Raw genomic sequence first — 6,140 nt, 5'->3', positions numbered from 1 at the left:
GGCAGTAAACATGTAATTTATGGCCGTTTGAATGGGTTAGCAAGTACTGGTGCTACACTCCCATCCATCAGCCCCACCAACCTTGATGACCGTATTTGGCTCTGCCTCTGGCTTCCTGCCACTAGCTGATACATCACCTATATTGTGCTCTACATGCAGTGGGCTAATACTGTGTGACTGGCTCTCAACCCCTTACAAATACTGGCTCTTACCATTTAGGTCGAACAGTTGGCTCTTAGTGCCTGCAGTATTTCAGTCGGCAAGGAGAGCTGTAAGTCTGAGTGCTGTTAAATTGAGAACACTGGGATTTGTGAGGTAACACTATTATAACAATACGGTCTACATCCCATGTCAAGGACAACAAGGTTACATTGGTTCAACTAACCCCCTTCCTCCCAAGTACCACAAAACTCCCCAAAGTCAAACAAACATGACCTTGTTGTTTTTGGGAGAGATGTCATCTACACCTGGAAACTGGGAGCAATAAAAGTCTTTTCTGCATGCTGTGGTTGAGGTGATGATGAAGAGCTCTATTTCTGTGTAGAGAGGACAGAAGATGCTTGGATTTACAACCTGTTAATGGTGCAGGTGGAATGGCAGAGGTGCCATTAGGTGGAGGGTATTATCACTTATGACAGATGGCACAGGATTTGGTTTATCCTGTATCATCCGGTATAGAAACAATTGTCAGCTCAGATGATAACATCTCTGGAGCCAAAGGTGTGTCTTCATTTTACTCCATGTGGAATTGCAGGGCAGTTGTCACTGCATATATGTTGTTTGCAGCAGCAATAATCACCAAATGTCACAGTATCCCATTAAATGACTTCTAATCACAAACACAAAAGGAGAAGAGGAGTCCTGTTTGTCGCTCCTCAGAGCTTCTCAGAAAAAAAACTACTAATGTCTGACTCTGCAAAATGAATTGATAATAGAATGGAATTTCAATCATCCAAGAATTGTACAACTTTGACTTTTTTTTCTCAGAAACCATCATGTGCCTTTTTGTCAGCTAATGGTACTGCAGACCCATTTATCAGCTCCTTATACATTGGCAGGCCTAATGTAGAATATTTTGATTTTTCATTTAATATGTTTCCGAATCTTCTTACCCAACCATGCCTTTGTACATATGAATAATGAGATTATTACAATGTTCAGATTAAAAGAGACACCACACCCTGCATATTGACTATTCAGCCTCCTTGAGCCTTGTAGCATTCATTGCAGCTTCTGAGTTCTTAGTCTAACTTATTCATCCATTTCACTTGACTGTCTTTGAATGGTATTATACAAGGTTTTACGAACTGTAATGTGGTAGTTTGTGTGTAATAGGAGGTCTAAATCAGTATTTTTACGAAATTGTTCAGCCATACTGCTCATTCCAAGAAGAAAGCAGACTGGGTGTCATACAACTGTTACACTGACCAAGAATATAGGGATGTTTTTATGGTTTTACGTGTGTAAAATATTGATCATCAATTGTTCCCAAGAACATTTTTTTTCAGATAATGATCATCTTTTGTTACAGTCGATGGCATACAGAGAAAAGTTCTTAACATTTTATTTCAAGGAAAGGGTTAAATGGAATAGAATTCAATTTGGAGAGGTGCTGTACTTGTTCTGCCTGGAGCAAATTAATGGAAAGAAAATGAAAAACTCTCAGAAACCTCAAAATCAGTATGGTTGGAAGTTTCAGGATACCGAATAATTCTGGATGTGTTTCTAACTTCTTGTGGTTAGTGGCTTGACTTGTTGTAGGACATATATGCACTTTCTATTTTAAGCTGAAGAAGTGAATCTAACAAACTCAGTTTAACTAGAAATTACATCACAACCCTGAAAGTACTTTACATCGAAACCTTCTGTCCAGATCCATAAAAGCTGCCCTTGTCCCAAGTGAGATGAGAATTCAGCTGTGAGCTCTTGTGATTGGGGAATCAATACCTCTGTCCAAAATTGAAACATTCTCTCTTCCCTTTCCCTCTTTGACTAAGGTAGTCAAACGCTGGGTTTGGGGAATTTTGCCCATTTGCCAGGATTTCTATGGAAATCAGACTGACAGATGCAGGCCTTTGTTGCAACAAGTTACCTTTGTCTGCACTGAGATTTTCAGCTCAGCTCCGTAAATACAGACAGTCTTAAAGCATTAACCATCATGTCCTACCAGGGGAATGACAGCAAGTTTTCCCACCATTGGGTATTTAATTTCAGTGGTACTTTGGTGATGAGTGTACTAAATTGCATGCTTTATAATTTCCTCGTGTGTTTTTCAGAACGTTAGACACAAATTTAGGCTGATGTTACCTTGGGCCCGTGTACGATAAATGACTTTGTCTTCTTGATAATCAAGAGTGACTTGATCTATTTAAATTTGGGATTATCATCTATAGGATTGGAGAGAGTCCCAACCCTTTGCAGTTATGGCAGACCTCTCCTTCAACCCTCTGCCACCCACTGGAGAAACACTACATGCCAATAATTTTTTTCTTAATTGCAGTCTAAGAATGTTTTTTCAGAGGGCGCTAGTAATGATAGTGTGTGTGTGTGTGTGTGTGTGTTACCACTCATTTGAGCCTCCAGACTGTGATAAAGATTTGCCACCTCACAAGAACCAGTTACGGTATTTATTTGATGAAGATCAGAGAGCTCAGCAGCAAGGAGCTGCAAATGCACAAGGGGACACAAAGACAGTAAAGTGGCACAGGATTCATGAATATACTGGCCCGCGTCCATGTACAAGGTGAAGGAGATACGTCTCTTCAGCTGACATGAGAACATTCAAAGAGATCTCGGCTAGACGTGGGGTAACTGCAGCAGACAGGCTCAGCTGTTGTGCGCCACAGATCCTTCATTTCAAAACAAAAGAGGGATTTCAGACTCAATTGTGGTGAACAATGATGAGCTGTTATTTTGTGTCTACTTTTGGGTGTTGGTCAGTATTTAGACTATGTTGTGCAGCTGAAACAGCAGTTCACTGACGTCATATTTAGTTTGAAGATGGGGAAATCTTGACAATGAACTCAACTGACCTCCCAAGGTGAGTCGCACAGATAAAGCCAGTGGGTGTCTTGGTCTCCTCTTTACTTGTCGATGAGTCCGTCTCCATTGAGGGCCTGGTCTCCTGTATGTGAGACGGCTGTCTTTATGACAGGCACCCTGTGGCCCGCCGGCTCTTTGCGACCGCTGTGACATGAGGGGTGAGCCCGGGGCGCGACCTGTCACTCACTGCATGCCTCTTTGTTCTACTGACTCACTGCTCCCTTCCAGTTTTCCTCTACATCACAAAAGCCCAATGTAAAATAAGTTTTACTGACATCGCAATTGAAACAAATAATGCTTTGACGAAAACAAACAAAACTAATACTGATAAAATACTTCAGTTCGATACCAAAATAAGAATATGGAACACGGAACTAATGCACAGGGAAGTAGTTACAGTCCAGGGCAGGCAACAAATCAGAACATGTATCATAAAGTATCTCAAAACATAAAAGCATGTGTAAATGGTGGGAAAGATAACATTATACTGTATAAAGAAAATGGGACCTCTTCTGAAAATGACAGTCAAGATCACCAGGGGAGAAGAGTCTTTTGCTCTTGTGGAGGAGGCACTGGAAGAATGAATTCCCTTTCTTTAGATCTACAAAAACAAAAAAATATTTCTCTGATATTGGCAACACGACCAGACACGTTTTGTGTTCTCTACTCATTTTCCTCTGGGCTCAACCAAGTATTTCAGATTCTGATTCTGATTCTGATCTTATTTGGAAATCATTTGGAAATATATAAAGACGGTTTAGTCAAAGCAGTCAATGTTAGCCTAGGGTTATTTATAGAGATCGATGTTGACAAATCTTAAGTTGAGGATATATAACCCTCATGAAACTCTAACCTTATTTATTTCACCTGACTTGTGCACATTTCATGTTTGCCCTCCAAAACAGGAATGTTTAATTCTGGCTGGGGTGAAGTGTTATAAATTCAAGGGAAGGTTTTTTTGTTCAGTTTTGTTTTGATTCTTGATTTGTTACAATAATAAGACACTCTTAACTAAAAGAAGCACATAAGAGATCTAGCCCAGTATTAAACATGTACAATTATAGGGTGGATGTTAGAAGAAAGTGCTCTGTTATTACTTCCCTTTCCATAATAATTATAGGTTTAGGGTACGGATCATGTTCACCCCTTTTCAAGGTAATTACATAATAAGTATGGAAGCTGTTCTGTATAAGATTACTTGAAAACAAGCCTGGAAATGGAGCCAAATCATGGCTATTGTCAAAGATGGTCTACTTCTGTATGTTGTTATAATTTCAGATTTTTTTTACTTAGTGTCTGCATTGTGTATTCTCCCTGGCTTTCTGTTTTTACCCTTATATTAAAAAAACAAAAAAACAGTATTTGTTTCTTTGGACTTTGTTTTCAATTCCTGCATCTTTGAAGAAAATTCAAGAAAACTCTCTAAAATCAAATAACAAATATATTACTATTTATGGAAATTGTGTTGCTTGCCTGCGGCGGCACAGGTGTGGTCAGGTGAATGAGGCGGCTGAGGTTGTTTGTTTGGTTTTGAGTGGGGGTGGGTGGAGATGTGGATGTCTGTCCGGTAAGGTGTGTGTTGGTATCTTTAGAAAAATTCACACCCTCGGGGCATGACCCCGCCTATTTCCCAGTGGATCGACTTTCTTCATTGCAGGAATGAGCCGCAGACACCTCCTCCAGGCTGAGACATATAATCTTTGGCTGTCAGGGCCTTTATCAAACAGGATCCACTGGTGTGCAGCGTCTTTCTCCAGAGTCCCCACAGGCTGCAGGGTACCTGCACACACATTCCACTGACACATCCCCGTCCCAAGAGGCATATCACCTGTCTTTTATGGTAGCTTGAGGGTGGGGGAGGAGAAGACTAAACTCTCTTGCATTCACCTGATGAAAACTAGCAGTATAATCTTCACTTTGTAGCATTTTTGCTTAGACCTTAGAAAATGTAATAATTAATCCTCACGGGGAAATTCGTTCTCTGCAATGAATATCTGAATGCCGATCATCAGAATATCCTTGCCTTTAACTGGGAGATGATTTTCAAAGTTGTTTCAAATTTACTAGTACTGTGAAAAAACTTTATCAACCACAAATTGGCAGAGTGTCTTTGGCTTCCCTACAATACACATATTAAGAATAAAAATCCGTTACTATTATAAATGTCATTAAATATTGAAAGCAATGTATGCAATGGATGTACCACAGTTAAATTAGAAAAAGACCAAAAAAATTGCACAAACAAAAAAATTTCACAAATTGACAGCAGGGTTATGATAAAGCAGGATAACGTTTCCTGCAGTACAGTACAATCATCCATCCATCCATCCATCCATCCATCCATCCATCCATCCATCCATTGTCTGACGCTTATTCTGCCCTCAGGGTCGCAGGGGATGCTGGAGTCTATCCCAGCTGTCATAGGGCGAGAGGTGGGGTTCACCCTGGACTGGTCGCCAGTCAATCGCAGGGACAGTACAGTCATTCTTAGCTCATTTTCAGAAACCAATCATTCACACTTTACCGGGGACATAATATTGTGTGATTGTTTCTCTGGTAGGTGGCTGTCTGAAGCATCTTCCTGAGGGCAAAGATCCCCAATAATGTCAGAAGTGTTCATACCTATCACTTTTTTGCTTTTTTAATTTCTTTATAATTTTGCCAGCAACACCAACCACTTTTAGCCGTCTGTCTTTTACAGCTGATGTCTAAGTATCATCTAACCATGTAAAAAGGCGAAATACTTTCTATCACTTATGTGACTGCCATTTCTTTCTCCGCAAAGATGATGCAGGTCTGCATAGTTGGCTGTGACAGATGAGTCCGCAGGGGCAGATTTGGTCCCGTGGCTTACATCAGGGAGCCCACTTTCTTCAAGTGTTTCAGCTCCAAACTCCTTGTAGTGCGAGTGACCAGATCAGAGTAGTTATGAATCACAGCAGCAGTTCTGTTGTGCACGGAACTCTAATCATATCACTTACCCCCCAGCCATATGTCTTTGTACTCTCTTTAATTGAATTGAGCTTGGGATGAGATTGAGAGACATACCTTCCAATGACTGGACTGCTCTTGGAGCAAAGAACAGGAAAATTATGATT

Source organism: Fistularia commersonii, chromosome 26 (assembly GCF_037954325.1).
Source record: "Fistularia commersonii isolate RoL2024-O1a breed Wild chromosome 26, RoL_Fcom_v1.0, whole genome shotgun sequence".
NCBI lineage: Eukaryota > Metazoa > Chordata > Actinopteri > Syngnathiformes > Fistulariidae > Fistularia > Fistularia commersonii.
This window is presented reverse-complemented; position numbering follows the sequence as displayed.